This window comes from Tursiops truncatus, chromosome X (assembly GCF_011762595.2).
Source record: "Tursiops truncatus isolate mTurTru1 chromosome X, mTurTru1.mat.Y, whole genome shotgun sequence".
Classification (NCBI taxonomy): Eukaryota; Metazoa; Chordata; class Mammalia; order Artiodactyla; family Delphinidae; genus Tursiops; species Tursiops truncatus.
Window position 1 is genome coordinate 31,391,841 of NC_047055.1, and position 20,821 is coordinate 31,412,661.

At 65.8% G+C, this 20,821-nt stretch overlaps 1 long non-coding RNA gene across 1 annotated transcript; it reads right to left on the reverse strand.

The window, feature by feature from the left end:
* Window positions 1–3,737: 3,737 nt before the first annotated feature.
* On the reverse strand, window positions 3,738–18,194 carry LOC141277540 (uncharacterized). Its single transcript, XR_012329111.1, has 3 exons — window positions 18,133–18,194; window positions 11,017–11,090; window positions 3,738–3,986 (listed from the first exon to the last, which is right to left on the reverse strand). It is a non-coding gene; the product is annotated as an uncharacterized lncRNA (long non-coding RNA).
* Window positions 18,195–20,821: the final 2,627 nt, after the last annotated feature.

A 20,821-nucleotide genomic window follows, 5' to 3' on the forward strand; every position in this document is an offset into this window, starting at 1 on the left:
CACCTGCGGCGGGCCACCAGTCAGAGCGCCTAGCTACCTCAGGACCCTAGCTACTCAGGACCCGCCCCAAGGAAAGGCTCTGCCCACGTAAGATAGCCTGACAACGTGTCGGGCGACTCACAGGCGCGAAAGGAGAGGGGCGCGGGGAGGGTTTCGGCGCCCTTCCAGGAGGGGTACGTGTGGAGGGAGGGAGGGGTCCAGCCTGGAGACTTGCTCCCAGTCGGAAGCCCTCCCCCACACCGCACCCCGCCCCGGGACCGGACCCCCACACACACACCAGCCCACCACGCACCCCCGCCCCGGCAGATAAGAGCTGGGCCAAAGGGCAGGAACGGGCCACCGCACAGCTTGCTCCAGAAGCGGCCTATCGGGTCGGCCGGGGACTCGAAGGCACCGCCGCGTGCCCAGGAGTGTGCACCTCGTTCCCGGCCTTGGCAGACAAGCTGGACGAGTGGTGGTCATGGGGGAGAGGGTGGTCAAGGGGGGCGGGGGAGGCGTTCCTCTCAGTCCATCAGAGGTGAGCTTCAGGCAGCTTCTTCAGACCCCTTCCCCTTGATTCCCTGGCTGGGCTGCAGGTGCAAGCACAGGGCCGAGACCCGGAGGGCCAGGCCGCAATGCAAGCCGGGGCCTTTCCTTCTCATCGCTGAACTGAGGCTCAGGGCCTCGTGGGGAGAAAGCTGAAGCCTGCTGCAAATGCACGGCCCGGGGGTCCACTCGGCGGGGCTCTGCTCAGCTCCTCTCCTCTCTCTCTCGTGTCCTGCCCTCTCCTCTCCGGGAGCCCCGTCCGGGAGCCCTCGGGACAGGCCAGGTCAGGCCTGGGCCACCATCCCGGAGACCCGCGCGAGACGGCAGCGCAGCCACCGACTGACTGGACTCTTCGGCTCAGGTGAAGGCCTCCTCCTGCGGTGGCTCCTGCGTCCCGCGAGCGCCGTCCCCTTCTGGACTCGGACTGCCAGCTCTCGCTGGGCCTCGGCCGCCCTCGGCACCGGGTAGCCAGGCTCCACGTGTCGTCTCTGAGCTGGACACAAGAAGGTCGGTGGGCCCGCCTCGGCCGCTGCCGCCAAGGGCGGCGGGACTCCCGTTGCCCGCGGTGGTCTCTGGCTGGGCCGCACCGCGGCCCAGAGAGGCTTCCGGGGCCCTGGGCCCGCCTAGGCCGAACCTCCTCTGGCGCCGAAGGGAAGGGGGACACGCGGCCAAATGCCCGCAGAACCGCGGCCCGGCCTCCTTCGGAGCAGCTTCCTCCAGTCCCGCCCAGACGTGGCGGCCACCAGGGTCCACCGAGACTCCACTTCCTGTAGCCCCACACGCCAGGCGGCCGGGCTGTGCGCCTTGTGCCACTGCCCGTCTCTGGAGCGTCCACGGCACCGCCGGGCCTTGGGCCACGCTTCCCCCCCCTTCCCAGGCGGAGCCCTTGACTTCCCGGGGCCACTGTCCAGTGTTCCCGACTTCGATCCTTCGTCACTCCTCCCCAGGAAGGGACGGGTACAGGGTTCGCGGGATCGGCGGACCCGTTCCTCTTGATGGCACTACTGCACCACGAATGCCAACCTGCCCTGCCCCTTCCCCTCCCCCAGGCCCTCTCCCTCTGCCCTTTGCCGAGGGAAAAACGAAATGCCAACCTCTGCCCAACCTGCCAAAGGCAGGATGGCTCATCAACCCGGCCACTTCAGAGGGGCGCGCCTCAAACTCTGGCCCTGCATCCTGCGGGGCCTCGTCTCTGTGGGGTCCTCTTAGCCTGCCGTTACGACTCCCCATCCAGGCACCCAGCCGTTGGACCGGCAGCTGTGTCTGTAGCAGCCCACATTTGCCTAACGCCTCGGGAAACACTCTGAGCGTGAGCACAGAGATCCAGTCACGTCTGGCCGGTGCCCGGCGAGGCACCTTCTCACCAGTCACCGGGGGCAAGCAGCCCGAACGAAGCAAAGGGCCGGCAGCCCACAGGCACAGACGCGGTGCGGGACGAGCTCGGCCTCCTAGGCCAAGACGATGGACTTCCCCCGAGGACCTGGCTCTTCTCCCGCGGCGGCCCGGGGGCGGGAGGGTGGCAGTGGGGTTTGGTGTCCAGGCGTGGACGGTGGCACGCACGGGTCCGTCGGGAGGGCCGCCGGGCGCTGCCCAGAGACGCCGGAGCGGGTCAGTCTCCTGACACCGCCCAGGGGAAGGCCAGGGATGGGAAGACACCCCCGGGGTGGGTGTGTGGGTGGGTGTAGGCTCCCGCCAACTCGCTGTGCTTTACACCTCGGAGCGACTGGGAGCCACCGCGGACTCCTCTTTAGTTTCTTTGCGGTGCACTGGCGAATGTGGTTTAGACACAGGTTCCTGCCCTTAAGCACCCTCTCAGCGCCTGCCTGGTCGCACTGACTTGGGTGGAGGGCGGGGTGGGCCACTGGGGGCACTGCCGCCACCGGCCCCACCCATGTTGGCTGAAGGAACACACTCTGGATGCCAAGTGCTCCGCGGACACGAGGCCTTGGAAAGAGAAGAGAGCTCTGGTCCACCGCCGCCGGGAAGCACCACGCCTCCTCCGTGCTGAAAAGAACCAGAGGGACGGGACGGGACGGGACGGGACGGGATCGCATCTTCTCTCCTTTTCCCTGGCTTTTGTCTCAGCACGCCTTCCTCTCTTTCTCTGACTCCGAATCTGCTGCGCCTCCGGGCCTTGGCAATTCTTTCAAGCCGCGGTACTGAGGTGCGTCGAGGAAAGAAAAGCCGCAAGAGCCCCGCCGTGCTGAGTGCACGTCTTCCGGGACCCACGCCCCACGCCGGAGGACTTGACTCGACGCCCAGATATTACCGTGAAGGGCTCTTGGGATGGCCAAACAGGGTCCTCTGGAAGGCAGTGTCACCCCAGAAATGCCACGCTGCCCTTGCTGCTCGAACCCTGCCTCCGCCCTTCGCTAACCACGGAACGTCAGCCGCGCCGCCGACCCCTCGCTAAACCACGGCGCCACACGCTCACCAGCCCGCCTGGAGAAGCCTTCAATTACTCTGAGCCAGGGTAGGAGGCGTCCTCCTCCCGGCAAGACTGTTTCAACAGAAGACAGGAAGGAGAAGGGAGAAACAGAGACAGAAAGAAAACACCTCCGGCTGCCGGTCACGCACCCACTCAGGCGACATGTCCCACACGGAAGAAGGGGACGTACACCTCCCGGAAGGCCCCACACTGTCAAGTTCCTTGGTTTGTCAAGAGGCAGACTTGGGGAGTGCAAGGAGCCCCACAGAGGGCTGCCCCGTGCCAAACCTCCACGCCGCCCAGCGGGCGCCCCCTCTTCATCATCCCGCAAGGGCACGTCCCCGAGTCCTTCCTGGCTTGGTGGAGGGCCACGGCGGAGAGAGCCGGGCCCAAGAGCGATCAGGAGAGGACGGGAGGAACGGCTATCACGGGCTCCACTCAGAGCACAGGAGGCAAAAAGCCCACGAGGCCTGGCTCCCCCTCAAAGGGTCTCCCCACCGCCGGCCCCCACGTCGGGCTGGGCTGGCACTGCTGCTTCTCGGGCGTGAGGTGGGGCGCCGAGTGATCACGTCACGGGCGGTTGGCTTCACGGAGGCTGGAGCCCAGACCGGGCCCTGGTGCCGGTGCAAGCGGCCCGGGCCCGATCCCTTTCCACTCTCCCCGCCCCCGCAGGGCACGGACCTCAAATGCTACGCACCGATCACCTAGGGTAACCGTACACAGATGCTCGTCCACGCACCTCTTTCTTCCGGCCCCCCAGTCAGGATCTGACTCGAGAGCCTTTCCTACCGTGGCCAGGAACTCCGGCACAGTACACCAGTGTCCCCGTGCCACGATCCCACCTGGGAGTCCCTCCTTCTTGAGCCTTGCTGAACTAGCAGAATCACTGACTTTTTCCTCTGATGAAATAGACTATCTCGGACGGGGGAAGGGGAGAGAACAAAAGAGCACGCACTCACCCAGAACACCAGCGCCTGGAGATGACCGACGTCCCCGGTTTCCCTCTTCCTCCTTTCCTCCCGCTCTGCCTCCTCTGCAACGAGAGAGAACCGAACGCCCATCACTCAGTGTGGGACCACCACGGTGCCGGTGAACGGGGGGCTGGGGGGGTCCGCGTACACCCCCGCCCGCGCAACCTCGAGAGAGAGTGCCTCCGGTTCCTACTCGAGTGTACCGGCACCCCCGGCCAACCAAAAACTTCCGAACGAGGCGCAAGCGTGAAGAATCAACTCCACGCGTCCTTCGGAAATGGCACGGATGCCAGCCGGGGCAGGGGGGTCGTTAGACAGAAGCAGTTTGTACACAAAGAAGCGCGTCCAGTGAAAACCTTGATCCCGTCATTCCCCCTAAATCTCCTTCCGGCGGGAAGCACAGCCATCACACCCTGGCGTTGACAGGCGCGGAGCTTGTCTCCTCGGCTCTGCACACGTGGGACTATGGCGGGACACCCCCAGGTATCTTGGCAAGCCCGCGCGCGTCCTCCACAACTTCCCAGCAGTTCCTAGGACGCGTGGGTAAAGGGGCACCCACTCGTCTCCCCTCTGGCCACACAAAGGTCCACCGCACGTACTTTCCGGGCATAAAGGGCACGTGCTCTGGGACGTGGCCCACGTGAGATCTACCCTGCTCCTCTCCTCTGGGTGGACGCCGACGCCGGAGAACGTACCCTGGTCACGCTCACCCACACCCTGGTAACGACGGACTCGGTGGCCCGCGCCTCAGAGCCACTTCCGTGGGAGACAGAAGAGGAGAGGAAGGAACAAGGCGGAAGCCTAGCGTCCAAAGAGGAGGAGCACGTGAGACACCCTACGCTCCTGCCTCCGGGCACAGACAAGGGCACCCTACCCTGGGCAGCTGTCCGAAAAGAAACGGAGGGGACCTAGCAGGACACGACGTCGACTCCGCACAGACGCGCCGACGCCACGGCACGCCTATAGCGCCGTGAGAGCAGCCGAAAAGGCAGAAGACTACCTATCGCTACCTGAGCCTGCTGGGGCCGGGGAGCAGGCGACATGCACACAGCCCTCTGCGGCCCGCTGCCCCCACCTGCATTCAACCCGGGAGCACACATACGCACGCAGAAATGACGCGTGCTTCCCTCCGCAGACGGGGACAACTTGGGAGCGGCCATCGAGCAACGGCCAGGGCTTTGGCTTTGACCGGGAGAAAGTTCTATCCACAGCGGCACCCCCGAGGCGGTTACAGGGAGAAAGTACGAGAGAAGGGACCTTTTGTACACGCTCTGTAGGCGCACGTACACGAGCTTACGCACGACGCACACGTGATACGCACGCGCGCCCACGCACACGTTCGTGTACCTGCGTGCTTACGAATGAACGAGTGGAGCAGGGAACGAGTGAATGAACCGACGAACGAGTCCGGGGGGGTTTGAGGCGAGAGTACAGACACATCCCATGGAGAGCTCCCCAGAAGGGTCTACTGAACTGATGGCCCTCCCCAGGGTCATCTGTCTGTGCGGATGGAGGGGAGCCGCTGGGATGTACACCTGTCCCAGCAACTCCAAACCACCTCCCTGCACCCCCGCCCCGGGCACTCCGTGGCAGAGTGACCGCCTGACGCCCCTGGAGGTGAGCAGGGGCAATGTGCCCCAGCTCCCTTGGGTCCCCGTCAGTGCCTCCCGCTGCCACAGTGGCCTAGACCCTCTCGGGCCTGCTCCTGAGCCCTTAAGCCAGTTCACGTAGCGGGATGAGAACAGCAGAGAGGCAACCACGCGGGAAGACGAGGAACCCAGGTCCCTGTGCCACCTCTGGCTCTGAATCAATGTCCTGAGAGAGCCAGGGTTCTGCCCGACACGACCCAGGTGGATGCCCGTCCCCAGGTGTGCAGACATGACAGGGTCCCGGTCGCCAGGACCTGTGGGCCAGACAACGTGGACTCCAGACCCCTCCCAGAGGGGTGTGGAGATGGACCCACCGAGGCACGGATTCCTTGGGAGGTCTTTACCTGTGCGCTCCTACTGCCAAGGAGAAGCCCCAAAAGGAAGAGACACCGCCTCCCCCAACACCCCAGTAGGTCCCCCCCCCCCCACTCGGAAGGCTTGGGTGGCTCTTGGGCCTCCCTGGGCCTTTTTCCCTGGGCCTTTTTTGATCCGCAAAGGGCGGAGGGAGAGGCCACGCTCGCGAAGGCGCTGGGCATTTCTGGAGCAACAGTGCCATCAAGCGGAAGCTTTTTCAGCACGGCCTCCAGCCCCTGCCTGTGCATACCGTGGGGAAGGCCCGTGACGGGGAGGAGGGCTGGCTTCGGAGCACTGGGAGCATTCCCGGGCCGAACCTGGCCGCCCGGCACGCCTCCGCGGTAGGTGTGGAAGCCACACGCGGTGGGGTTCGGGGCCGGGCTCGCCCACCGAGGAGCCCCTGGCTGCCAGGCCCGCCGCGCTCCCCACCCTCGGGGCCGTGGCCTCGGCAGCCGCCATGTTCAGGAACAGGGAGCTGAAGTTCCCACCCCAGGGCATCTGGCCCCTGGATCCTGGCCCTCCCTGCAGGAGCGAGGCCGGCCAGTGGGGTCCCTGGGGTCTCAGGGCCACCGGGGACCCAGGACCCGCTGCCGGTGCCCCGGCGGAGGCCCCGGGCCCAGCCACCGTGGACCACGGGGAAAGGGGAGGAGGTGGCCGCCCGGTCCCCTGTCGGGGGCAGCACCCTGCAGACAGCCCGGAGAACGTGTCCTCGTTAGTGCTTGCTCCCAGACGCAGACGAGGAAGAGCAATGCAGGGGCGCTGTGCACGTTCCACCCTCCTCGCAGTTGGATCTGGGTTTCGGTTTCTGTACTTCTTGCTCCCGCCATGGAGAGTCCCGATCCCAGGCCCCGCCGCATCCCGTGAGGCCCTTCCTGTGCCGCAGGACACAGGGTACCCAGGACCCACTGGCGATGGGACGCCAAGTGGGCCACGATCGATCGGTACGCAGAGAGGGACGGCACCGTCCGCAGCGAGGGGATCCAGGTCCGTTTTCCGCACCCGAGCTCACCTCGGGAACAGGAACTCTGCGGCCGGGGGACGCCCTATTCCTCGGCCTCCCTCCCCGTGGACGACCCGGGGGTCCTCTCGTTTGGGGAAGACTCCTGGGAGTTTTCACAAGCGGCTCCACGTTCTGCAGGTGCCGCCGTTGGCCCCGGCCAGAGGGGCACGCTGAGAGCACCTGCGGCGGGCCACCAGTCAGAGCGCCTAGCTACCTCAGGACCCTAGCTACCTCAGGACCCGGCCCCAAGGAAAGGCTCTGCCCACGTAAGATAGCCTGACAACGTGTCGGGCGACTCACAGGCGCGAAAGGAGAGGGCGCGGGGAGGGTTTCGGCGCCCTTCCAGGAGGGGTACGTGTGGAGGGAGGGAGGGGTCCAGCCTGGAGACTTGCTCCCAGTCGGAAGCCCTCCCCCACACCGCACCCCGCCCCGGGACCGGACCCCCACACACACACCAGCCCACCACGCACCCCCGCCCCGGCAGATAAGAGCTGGGCCAAAGGGCAGGAACGGGCCACCGCACAGCTTGCTCCAGAAGCGGCCTATCGGGTCGGCCGGGGACTCGAAGGCACCGCCGCGTGCCCAGGAGTGTGCACCTCGTTCCCGGCCTTGGCAGACAAGCTGGACGAGTGGTGGTCATGGGGGAGAGGGTGGTCAAGGGGGGCGGGGGAGGCGTTCCTCTCAGTCCATCAGAGGTGAGCTTCAGGCAGCTTCTTCAGACCCCTTCCCCTTGATTCCCTGGCTGGGCTGCAGGTGCAAGCACAGGGCCGAGACCCGGAGGGCCAGGCCGCAATGCAAGCCGGGGCCTTTCCTTCTCATCGCTGAACTGAGGCTCAGGGCCTCGTGGGGAGAAAGCTGAAGCCTGCTGCAAATGCACGGCCCGGGGTCCACTCGGCGGGGCTCTGCTCAGCTCCTCTCCTCTCCTCTCGTGTCCTGCCCTCTCCTCTCCGGGAGCCCCGTCCGGGAGCCCTCGGGACAGGCCAGGTCAGGCCTGGGCCACCATCCCGGAGACCGCGCGAGACGGCAGCGCAGCCACCGACTGACTGGACTCTTCGGCTCAGGTGAAGGCCTCCTCCTGCGGTGGCTCCTGCGTCCCGCGAGCGCCGTCCCCTTCTGGACTCGGACTGCCAGCTCTCGCTGGGCCTCGGCCGCCCTCGGCACCGGGTAGCCAGGCTCCACGTGTCGTCTCTGAGCTGGACACAAGAAGGTCGGTGGGCCCGCCTCGGCCGCTGCCGCCAAGGGCGGCGGGACTCCCGTTGCCCGCGGTGGTCTCTGGCTGGGCCGCACCGCGGCCCAGAGAGGCTTCCGGGGCCCTGGGCCCGCCTAGGCCGAACCTCCTCTGGCGCCGAAGGGAAGGGGGACACGCGGCCAAATGCCCGCAGAACCGCGGCCCGGCCTCCTTCGGAGCAGCTTCCTCCAGTCCCGCCCAGACGTGGCGGCCACCAGGGTCCACCGAGACTCCACTTCCTGTAGCCCCACACGCCAGGCGGCCGGGCTGTGCGCCTTGTGCCACTGCCCGTCTCTGGAGCGTCCACGGCACCGCCGGGCCTTGGGCCACGCTTCCCCCCCTTCCCAGGCGGAGCCCTTGACTTCCCGGGGCCACTGTCCAGTGTTCCCGACTTCGATCCTTCGTCACTCCTCCCCAGGAAGGGACGGGTACAGGGTTCGCGGGATCGGCGGACCCGTTCCTCTTGATGGCACTACTGCACCACGAATGCCAACCTGCCCTGCCCCTTCCCCTCCCCCAGGCCCTCTCCCTCTGCCCTTTGCCGAGGGAAAAACGAAATGCCAACCTCTGCCCAACCTGCCAAAGGCAGGATGGCTCATCAACCCGGCCACTTCAGAGGGGCGCGCCTCAAACTCTGGCCCTGCATCCTGCGGGGCCTCGTCTCTGTGGGGTCCTCTTAGCCTGCCGTTACGACTCCCCATCCAGGCACCCAGCCGTTGGACCGGCAGCTGTGTCTGTAGCAGCCCACATTTGCCTAACGCCTCGGGAAACACTCTGAGCGTGAGCACAGAGATCCAGTCACGTCTGGCCGGTGCCCGGCGAGGCACCTTCTCACCAGTCACCGAGGGGCAAGCAGCCCGAACGAAGCAAAGGGCCGGCAGCCCACAGGCACAGACGCGGTGCGGGACGAGCTCGGCCTCCTAGGCCAAGACGATGGACTTCCCCCGAGGACCTGGCTCTTCTCCCGCGGCGGCCCGGGGGCGGGAGGGTGGCAGTGGGGTTTGGTGTCCAGGCGTGGACGGTGGCACGCACGGGTCCGTCGGGAGGGCCGCCGGGCGCTGCCCCAGAGACGCCGGAGCGGGTCAGTCTCCTGACACCGCCCAGGGGAAGGCCAGGGATGGGAAGACACCCCCGGGGTGGGTGTGTGGGTGGGTGTAGGCTCCCGCCAACTCGCTGTGCTTTACACCTCGGAGCGACTGGGAGCCACCGCGGACTCCTCTTTAGTTTCTTTGCGGTGCACTGGCGAATGTGGTTTAGACACAGGTTCCTGCCCTTAAGCACCCTCTCAGCGCCTGCCTGGTCGCACTGACTTGGGTGGAGGGCGGGGTGGGCCACTGGGGGCACTGCCGCCACCGGCCCCACCCATGTTGGCTGAAGGAACACACTCTGGATGCCAAGTGCTCCGCGGACACGAGGCCTTGGAAAGAGAAGAGAGCTCTGGTCCACCGCCGCCTCGGGAAGCACCACGCCTCCTCCGTGCTGAAAAGAACCAGAGGGACGGGACGGGACGGGACGGGACGGGATCGCATCTTCTCTCCTTTTCCCTGGCTTTTGTCTCAGCACGCCTTCCTCTCTTTCTCTGACTCCGAATCTGCTGCGCCTCCGGGCCTTGGCAATTCTTTCAAGCCGCGGTACTGAGGTGCGTCGAGGAAAGAAAAGCCGCAAGAGCCCCGCCGTGCTGAGTGCACGTCTTCCGGGACCCACGCCCCACGCCGGAGGACTTGACTCGACGCCCAGATATTACCGTGAAGGGCTCTTGGGATGGCCAAACAGGGTCCTCTGGAAGGCAGTGTCACCCCAGAAATGCCACGCTGCCCTTGCTGCTCGAACCCTGCCTCCGCCCTTCGCTAACCACGGAACGTCAGCCGCGCCGCCGACCCCTCGCTAAACCACGGCGCCACACGCTCACCAGCCCGCCTGGAGAAGCCTTCAATTACTCTGAGCCAGGGTAGGAGGCGTCCTCCTCCCGGCAAGACTGTTTCAACAGAAGACAGGAAGGAGAAGGGAGAAACAGAGACAGAAAGAAAACACCTCCGGCTGCCGGTCACGCACCCACTCAGGCGACATGTCCCACACGGAAGAAGGGGACGTACACCTCCCGGAAGGCCCCACACTGTCAAGTTCCTTGGTTTGTCAAGAGGCAGACTTGGGGAGTGCAAGGAGCCCTACAGAGGGCTGCCCCGTGCCAAACCTCCACGCCGCCCAGCGGGCGCCCCTCTTCATCATCCCGCAAGGGCACGTCCCCGAGTCCTTCCTGGCTTGGTGGAGGGCCACGGCGGAGAGAGCCGGGCCCAAGAGCGATCAGGAGAGGACGGGAGGAACGGCTATCACGGGCTCCACTCAGAGCACAGGAGGCAAAAAGCCCACGAGGCCTGGCTCCCCCTCAAAGGGTCTCCCCACCGCCGGCCCCCACGTCGGGCTGGGCTGGCACTGCTGCTTCTCGGGCGTGAGGTGGGGCGCCGAGTGATCACGTCACGGGCGGTTGGCTTCACGGAGGCTGGAGCCCAGACCGGGCCCTGGTGCCGGTGCAAGCGGCCCGGGCCCGATCCCTTTCCACTCTCCCCGCCCCCGCAGGGCACGGACCTCAAATGCTACGTACCGATCACCTAGGGTAACCGTACACAGATGCTCGTCCACGCACCTCTTCCTTCCGGCCCCCCAGTCAGGATCTGACTCGAGAGCCTTTCCTACCGTGGCCAGGAACTCCGGCACAGTACACCAGTGTCCCCGTGCCACGATCCCACCTGGGAGTCCCTCCTTCTTGAGCCTTGCTGAACTAGCAGAATCACTGACTTTTTCCTCTGATGAAATAGACTATCTCGGACGGGGGAAGGGGAGAGAACAAAAGAGCACGCACTCACCCAGAACACCAGCGCCTGGAGATGACCGACGTCCCCGTTTTCCCTCTTCCTCCTTTCCTCCCGCTCTGCCTCCTCTGCAACGAGAGAGAACCGAACGCCCATCACTCAGTGTGGGACCACCACGGTGCCGGTGAACGGGGGGCTGGGGGGGTCCGCGTACACCCCCGCCCGCGCAACCTCGAGAGAGAGTGCCTCCGGTTCCTACTCGAGTGTACCGGCACCCCCGGGCCAACCAAAACTTCCGAACGAGGCGCAAGCGTGAAGAATCAACTCCACGCGTCCTTCGGAAATGGCACGGATGCCAGCCGGGGCAGGGGGGTCGTTAGACAGAAGCAGTTTGTACACAAAGAAGCGCGTCCAGTGAAAACCTTGATCCCGTCATTCCCCCTAAATCTCCTTCCGGCGGGAAGCACAGCCATCACACCCTGGCGTTGACAGGCGCGGAGCTTGTCTCCTCGGCTCTGCACACGTGGGACTATGGCGGGACACCCCCAGGTATCTTGGCAAGCCCGCGCGCGTCCTCCACAACTTCCCAGCAGTTCCTAGGACGCGTGGGTAAAGGGGCACCCACTCGTCTCCCCTCTGGCCACACAAAGGTCCACCGCACGTACTTTCCGGGCATAAAGGGCACGTGCTCTGGGACGTGGCCCACGTGAGATCTACCCTGCTCCTCTCCTCTGGGTGGACGCCGACGCCGGAGAACGTACCCTGGTCACGCTCACCCACACCCTGGTAACGACGGACTCGGTGGCCCGCGCCTCAGAGCCACTTCCGTGGGAGACAGAAGAGGAGAGGAAGGAACAAGGCGGAAGCCTAGCGTCCAAAGAGGAGGAGCACGTGAGACACCCTACGCTCCTGCCTCCGGGCACAGACAAGGGCACCCTACCCTGGGCAGCTGTCCGAAAAGAAACGGAGGGGACCTAGCAGGACACGACGTCGACTCCGCACAGACGCGCCGACGCCACGGCACGCCTATAGCGCCGTGAGAGCAGCCGAAAAGGCAGAAGACTACCTATCGCTACCTGAGCCTGCTGGGGCCGGGGAGCAGGCGACATGCACACAGCCCTCTGCGGCCCGCTGCCCCCACCTGCATTCAACCCCGGGAGCACACATACGCACGCAGAAATGACGCGTGCTTCCCTCCGCAGACGGGGACAACTTGGGAGCGGCCATCGAGCAACGGCCAGGGCTTTGGCTTTGACCGGGAGAAAGTTCTATCCACAGCGGCACCCCCGAGGCGGTTACAGGGAGAAAGTACGAGAGAAGGGACCTTTTGTACACGCTCTGTAGGCGCACGTACACGAGCTTACGCACGACGCACACGTGATACGCACGCGCGCCCACGCACACGTTCGTGTACCTGCGTGCTTACGAATGAACGAGTGGAGCAGGGAACGAGTGAATGAACCGACGACGAACGAGTCCGGGGGGGTTTGAGGCGAGAGTACAGACACACTCCCATGGAGAGCTCCCCAGAAGGGTCTACTGAACTGATGGCCCTCCCCAGGGTCATCTGTCTGTGCGGATGGAGGGGAGCCGCTGGGATGTACACCTGTCCCAGCAACTCCAAACCACCTCCCTGCACCCCCGACCCCGGGCACTCCGTGGCAGAGTGACCGCCTGACGCCCCTGGAGGTGAGCAGGGGCAATGTGCCCCAGCTCCCTTGGGTCCCCGTCAGTGCCTCCCGCTGCCACAGTGGCCTAGACCCTCTCGGGCCTGCTCCTGAGCCCTTAAGCCAGTTCACGTAGCGGGATGAGAACAGCAGAGAGGCAACCACGCGGGAAGACGAGGAACCCAGGTCCCTGTGCCACCTCTGGCTCTGAATCAATGTCCTGAGAGAGCCAGGGTTCTGCCCGACACGACCCAGGTGGATGCCCGTCCCCAGGTGTGCAGACATGACAGGGTCCCGGTCGCCAGGACCTGTGGGCCAGGCAACGTGGACTCGAGACCCCTCCCAGAGGGGTGTGGAGATGGACCCACCGAGGCACGGATTCCTTGGGAGGTCTTTACCTGTGCGCTCCTACTGCCAAGGAGAAGCCCCAAAAGGAAGAGACACCGCCTCCCCCAACACCCCAGTAGGTCCCCCCCCCCCCACTCGGAAGGCTTGGGTGGCTCTTGGGCCTCCCTGGGCCTTTTTCCCTGGGCCTTTTTTGATCCGCAAAGGGCGGAGGGAGAGGCCACGCTCGCGAAGGCGCTGGGCATTTCTGGAGCAACAGTGCCATCAAGCGGAAGCTTTTTCAGCACGGCCTCCAGCCCCTGCCTGTGCATACCGTGGGGAAGGCCCGTGACGGGGAGGAGGGCTGGCTTCGGAGCACTGGGAGCATTCCCGGGCCGAACCTGGCCGCCCGGCACGCCTCCGCGGTAGGTGTGGAAGCCACACGCGGTGGGGTTCGGGGCCGGGCTCGCCCACCGAGGAGCCCCTGGCTGCCAGGCCCGCCGCGCTCCCCACCCTCGGGGCCGTGGCCTCGGCAGCCGCCATGTTCAGGAACAGGGAGCTGAAGCTCCCACCCCAGGGCATCTGGCCCCTGGATCCTGGCCCTCCCTGCAGGAGCGAGGCCGGCCAGTGGGGTCCCTGGGGTCTCAGGGCCACCGGGGACCCAGGACCCGCTGCCGGTGCCCCGGCGGAGGCCCCGGGCCCAGCCACCGTGGACCACGGGGAAAGGGGAGGAGGTGGCCGCCCGGTCCCCTGTCGGGGGCAGCACCCTGCAGACAGCCCGGAGAACGTGTCCTCGTTAGTGCTTGCTCCCAGACGCAGACGAGGAAGAGCAATGCAGGGGCGCTGTGCACGTTCCACCCTCTCGCAGTTGGATCTGGGTTTCGGTTTCTGTACTTCTTGCTCCCGCCATGGAGAGTCCCGATCCCAGGCCCCGCCGCATCCCGTGAGGCCCTTCCTGTGCCGCAGGACACAGGGTACCCAGGACCCACTGGCGATGGGACGCCAAGTGGGCCACGATCGATCGGTACGCAGAGAGGGACGGCACCGTCCGCAGCGAGGGGATCCAGGTCCGTTTTCCGCACCCGAGCTCACCTCGGGAACAGGAACTCTGCGGCCGGGGGACGCCCTATTCCTCGGCCTCCCTCCCCGTGGACGACCCGGGGGTCCTCTCGTTTGGGGAAGACTCCTGGGAGTTTTCACAAGCGGCTCCACGTTCTGCAGGTGCCGCCGTTGGCCCCGGCCAGAGGGGCACGCTGAGAGCACCTGCGGCGGGCCACCAGTCAGCGCCTAGCTACCTCAGGACCCTAGCTACCTCAGGACCCGGCCCCAAGGAAAGGCTCTGCCCACGTAAGATAGCCTGACAACGTGTCGGGCGACTCACAGGCGCGAAAGGAGAGGGGCGCGGGGAGGGTTTCGGCGCCCTTCCAGGAGGGGTACGTGTGGAGGGAGGGAGGGGTCCAGCCTGGAGACTTGCTCCCAGTCGGAAGCCCTCCCCCACACCGCACCCCGCCCCGGGACCGGACCCCCACACACACACCAGCCCACCACGCACCCCCGCCCCGGCAGATAAGAGCTGGGCCAAAGGGCAGGAACGGGCCACCGCACAGCTTGCTCCAGAAGCGGCCTATCGGGTCGGCCGGGGACTCGAAGGCACCGCCGCGTGCCCAGGAGTGTGCACCTCGTTCCCGGCCTTGGCAGACAAGCTGGACGAGTGGTGGTCATGGGGGAGAGGGTGGTCAAGGGGGGCGGGGGAGGCGTTCCTCTCAGTCCATCAGAGGTGAGCTTCAGGCAGCTTCTTCAGACCCCTTCCCCTTGATTCCCTGGCTGGGCTGCAGGTGCAAGCACAGGGCCGAGACCCGGAGGGCCAGGCCGCAATGCAAGCCGGGGCCTTTCCTTCTCATCGCTGAACTGAGGCTCAGGGCCTCGTGGGGAGAAAGCTGAAGCCTGCTGCAAATGCACGGCCCGGGGGTCCACTCGGCGGGGCTCTGCTCAGCTCCTCTCCTCTCCTCTCGTGTCCTGCCCTCTCCTCTCCGGGAGCCCCGTCCGGGAGCCCTCGGGACAGGCCAGGTCAGGCCTGGGCCACCATCCCGGAGACCGCGCGAGACGGCAGCGCAGCCACCGACTGACTGGACTCTTCGGCTCAGGTGAAGGCCTCCTCCTGCGGTGGCTCCTGCGTCCCGCGAGCGCCGTCCCCTTCTGGACTCGGACTGCCAGCTCTCGCTGGGCCTCGGCCGCCCTCGGCACCGGGTAGCCAGGCTCCACGTGTCGTCTCTGAGCTGGACACAAGAAGGTCGGTGGGCCCGCCTCGGCCGCTGCCGCCAAGGGCGGCGGGACTCCCGTTGCCCGCGGTGGTCTCTGGCTGGGCCGCACCGCGGCCCAGAGAGGCTTCCGGGGCCCTGGGCCCGCCTAGGCCGAACCTCCTCTGGCGCCGAAGGGAAGGGGGACACGCGGCCAAATGCCCGCAGAACCGCGGCCCGGCCTCCTTCGGAGCAGCTTCCTCCAGTCCCGCCCAGACGTGGCGGCCACCAGGGTCCACCGAGACTCCACTTCCTGTAGCCCCACACGCCAGGCGGCCGGGCTGTGCGCCTTGTGCCACTGCCCGTCTCTGGAGCGTCCACGGCACCGCCGGGCCTTGGGCCACGCTTCCCCCCCCTTCCCAGGCGGAGCCCTTGACTTCCCGGGGCCACTGTCCAGTGTTCCCGACTTCGATCCTTCGTCACTCCTCCCCAGGAAGGGACGGGTACAGGGTTCGCGGGATCGGCGGACCCGTTCCTCTTGATGGCACTACTGCACCACGAATGCCAACCTGCCCTGCCCCTTCCCCTCCCCCAGGCCCTCTCCCTCTGCCCTTTGCCGAGGGAAAAACGAAATGCCAACCTCTGCCCAACCTGCCAAAGGCAGGATGGCTCATCAACCCGGCCACTTCAGAGGGGCGCGCCTCAAACTCTGGCCCTGCATCCTGCGGGGCCTCGTCTCTGTGGGGTCCTCTTAGCCTGCCGTTACGACTCCCCATCCAGGCACCCAGCCGTTGGACCGGCAGCTGTGTCTGTAGCAGCCCACATTTGCCTAACGCCTCGGGAAACACTCTGAGCGTGAGCACAGAGATCCAGTCACGTCTGGCCGGTGCCCGGCGAGGCACCTTCTCACCAGTCACCGAGGGGCAAGCAGCCCGAACGAAGCAAAGGGCCGGCAGCCCACAGGCACAGACGCGGTGCGGGACGAGCTCGGCCTCCTAGGCCAAGACGATGGACTTCCCCCGAGGACCTGGCTCTTCTCCCGCGGCGGCCCGGGGGCGGGAGGGTGGCAGTGGGGTTTGGTGTCCAGGCGTGGACGGTGGCACGCACGGGTCCGTCGGGAGGGCCGCCGGGCGCTGCCCCAGAGACGCCGGAGCGGGTCAGTCTCCTGACACCGCCCAGGGGAAGGCCAGGGATGGGAAGACACCCCCGGGGTGGGTGTGTGGGTGGGTGTAGGCTCCCGCCAACTCGCTGTGCTTTACACCTCGGAGCGACTGGGAGCCACCGCGGACTCCTCTTTAGTTTCTTTGCGGTGCACTGGCGAATGTGGTTTAGACACAGGTTCCTGCCCTTAAGCACCCTCTCAGCGCCTGCCTGGTCGCACTGACTTGGGTGGAGGGCGGGGTGGGCCACTGGGGGCACTGCCGCCACCGGCCCCACCCATGTTGGCTGAAGGAACACACTCTGGATGCCAAGTGCTCCGCGGACACGAGGCCTTGGAAAGAGAAGAGAGCTCTGGTCCACCGCCGCCTCGGGAAGCACCACGCCTCCTCCGTGCTGAAAAGAACCAGAGGGACGGGACGGGACGGGACGGGACGGGATCGCATCTTCTCTCCTTTTCCCTGGCTTTTGTCTCAGCACGCCTTCCTCTCTTTCTCTGACTCCGAATCTGCTGCGCCTCCGGGCCTTGGCAATTCTTTCAAGCCGCGGTACTGAGGTGCGTCGAGGAAAGAAAAGCCGCAAGAGCCCCGCCGTGCTGAGTGCACGTCTTCCGGGACCCACGCCCCACGCCGAGGACTTGACTCGACGCCCAGATATTACCGTGAAGGGCTCTTGGGATGGCCAAACAGGGTCCTCTGGAAGGCAGTGTCACCCCAGAAATGCCACGCTGCCCTTGCTGCTCGAACCCTGCCTCCGCCCTTCGCTAACCACGGAACGTCAGCCGCGCCGCCGAACCCCTCGCTAAACCACGGCGCCACACGCTCACCAGCCCGCCTGGAGAAGCCTTCAATTACTCTGAGCCAGGGTAGGAGGCGTCCTCCTCCCGGCAAGACTGTTTCAACAGAAGACAGGAAGGAGAAGGGAGAAACAGAGACAGAAAGAAAACACCTCCGGCTGCCGGTCACGCACCCACTCAGGCGGACATGTCCCACACGGAAGAAGGGGACGTCCACCTCCCGGAAGGCCCCACAACTGTCAAGTTCCTTGGTTTGTCAAGAGGCAGACTTGGGGAGTGCAAGGAGCCCTACAGAGGGCTGCCCCGTGCCAAACCTCCACGCCGCCCAGCGGGCGCCCCCTCTTTCATCATCCCGCAAGGGCACGTCCCCGAGTCCTTCCTGGCTTGGTGGAGGGCCACGGCGGAGAGAGCCGGGCCCAAGAGCGATCAGGAGAGGACGGGAGGAACGGCTATCACGGGCTCCACTCAGAGCACAGGAGGCAAAAAGCCCACGAGGCCTGGCTCCCCCTCAAAGGGTCTCCCCACCGCCGGCCCCCACGTCGGGCTGGGCTGGCACTGCTGCTTCTCGGGCGTGAGGTGGGGCGCCGAGTGATCACGTCACGGGCGGTTGGCTTCACGGAGGCTGGAGCCCAGAACCGGGCCCTGTGCCGGTGCAAGCGGCCCCGGGCCCGATCCCTTTCCACTCTCCCCGCCCCCGCAGGGCACGGACCTCAAATGCTACGTACCGATCACCTAGGGTAACCGTACACAGATGCTCGTCCACGCACCTCTTCCTTCCGGCCCCCCAGTCAGGATCTGACTCGAGAGCCTTTCCTACCGTGGCCAGGAACTCCGGCACAGTACAACCAGTGGCCCCGTGCCACGATCCCACCTGGGAGTCCCTCCTTCTTGAGCCTTGCTGAACTAGCAGAATCACTGACTTTTTCCTCTGATGAAATAGACTATCTCGGACGGGGGAAGGGGAGAGAACAAAAGAGCACGCACTCACCCAGAACACCAGCGCCTGGAGATGAACCGACGTCCCCGGTTTCCCTCTTCCTCCTTTCCTCCGCTCTGCCTCCTCTGCAACGAGAGAGAACCGAACGCCCATCACTCAGTGTGGGACCACCACGGTGCCGGTGAACGGGGGGCTGGGGGGGTCCGCGTACACCCCCGGCCCGCGCAACCTCGAGAGAGAGTGCCTCCGGTTCCTACTCGAGTGTACCGGCACCCCCGGGCCAACCAAAAACTTCCGAACGAGGCGCAAGCGTGAAGAATCAACTCCACGCGTCCTTCGGAAATGGCACGGATGCCAGCCGGGGCAGGGGGGTCGTTAGACAGAAGCAGTTTTGTACACAAGAAGCGCGTCCAGTGAAAACTTGATCCCGTCATTCCCCCTAAATCTCCTTCCGGCGGGAAGCACAGCCATCACACACCTGGCGTTGACAGGCGCGGAGCTTGTCTCCTCGGCTCTGCACACGTGGGACTATGGCGGGACACCCCCAGGTATCTTGGCAAGCCCGCGCGCGTCCTCCACAACTTCCCAGCAGTTCCTAGGACGCGTGGGTAAAGGGGCACCCACTCGTCTCCCCTCTGGCCACACAAAGGTCCACCGCACGTACTTTCCGGGCATAAAGGGCACGTGCTCTGGGACGTGGCCCACGTGAGATCTACCCTGCTCCTCTCCTCTGGGTGGACGCCGACGCCGGAGAACGTTACCCTGGTCACGCTCACCCACACCCTGGTAACGACGGACTCGGTGGCCCGCGCCTCAGAGCCACTTCCGTGGGAGACAGAAGAGGAGAGGAAGGAACAAGGCGGAAGCCTAGCGTCCAAAGAGGAGGAGCACGTGAGACACCCTACGCTCCTGCCTCCGGGCACAGACAAGGGCACCCTACCCTGGGCAGCTGTCCGAAAAGAAACGGAGGGGACCTAGCAGGACACGACGTCGACTCCGCACAGACGCGCCGACGCCACGGCACGCCTATAGCACCGTGAGAGCAGCCGAAAAGGCAGAAGACTACCTATCGCTACCTGAGCCTGCTGGGGCCGGGGAGCAGGCGACATGCACACAGCCCTCTGCGGCCCGCTGCCCCCCACCTGCATTCAACCCGGGAGCACACATACGCACGCAGAAATGACGCGTGCTTCCCTCCGCAGACGGGGACAACTTGGGAGCGGCCATCGAGCAACGGCCAGGGCTTTGGCTTTGACCGGGAGAAAGTTCTATCCACAGCCGGCACCCCCGAGGCGGTTACAGGGAGAAAGTACGAGAGAAGGGACCTTTTGTACACGCTCTATAGGCGCACGTACACGAGCTTACGCACGACGCACACGTGATACGCACGCGCGCCCACGCACACGTTCGTGTACCTGCGTGCTTACGAATGAACGAGTGGAGCAGGGAACGAGTGAATGAACCGACGAACGAGTCCGGGGGGGTTTGAGGCGAGAGTACAGACACACTCCCATGGAGAGCTCCCCAGAAGGGTCTACTGAACTGATGGCCCTCCCCAGGGTCATCTGTCTGTGCGGATGGAGGGGGAGCCGCTGGGATGTACACCTGTCCCAGCAACTCCAAACCACCTCCCTGCACCCCCGACCCCGGGCACTCCGTGGCAGAGTGACCGCCTGACGCCCCTGGAGGTGAGCAGGGGCAATGTGCCCCAGCTCCCTTGGTTCCCCGTCAGTGCCTCCGCTGCCACAGTGGCCTAGACCCTCTCGGGCCTGCTCCTGAGCCCTTAAGCCAGTTCACGTAGCGGGATGAGAACAGCAGAGAGGCAACCACGCGGGAAGACGAGGAACCCAGGTCCCTGTGCCACCTCTGGCTCTGAATCAATGTCCTGAGAGAGCCAGGGTTCTGCCCGACACGACCCAGGTGGATGCCCGTCCCCAGGTGTGCAGACATGACAGGGTCCCGGTCGCCAGGACCTGTGGGCCAGGCAACGTGGACTCGAGACCCCTCCCAGAGGGGTGTGGAGATGGACCCACCGAGGCACGGATTCCTTGGGAGGTCTTTACCTGTGCGCTCCTACTGCCAAGGAGAAGCCCCAAAAGGAAGAGACACCGCCTCCCCCAACACCCCAGTAGGTCCCCCCCCCACTCGGAAGGCTTGGGTGGCTCTTGGGCCTCCCTGGGCCTTTTTCCCTGGGCCTTTTTTGATCCGCAAAGGGCGGAGGGAGAGGCCACGCTCGCGAAGGCGCTGGGCATTTCTGGAGCAACAGTGCCATCAAGCGGAAGCTTTTTCAGCACGGCCTCCAGCCCCTGCCTGTGCATACCGTGGGGAAGGCCCGTGACGGGGAGGAGGGCTGGCTTCGGAGCACTGGGAGCATTCCCGGGCCGAACCTGGCCGCCCGGCACGCCTCCGCGGTAGGTGTGGAAGCCACACGCGGTGGGGTTCGGGGCCGGGCTCGCCCACCGAGGAGCCCCTGGCTGCCAGGCCCGCCGCGCTCCCCACCCTCGGGGCCGTGGCCTCGGCAGCCGCCATGTTCAGGAACAGGGAGCTGAAGCTCCCACCCCAGGGCATCTGGCCCCTGGATCCTGGCCCTCCCTGCAGGAGCGAGGCCGGCCAGTGGGGTCCCTGGGGTCTCAGGACCACCGGGGACCCAGGACCCCCTGCCGGTGCCCCGGCGGAGGCCCCGGGCCCAGCCACCGTGGACCACGGGGAAAGGGGAGGAGGTGGCCGCCCGGTCCCCTGT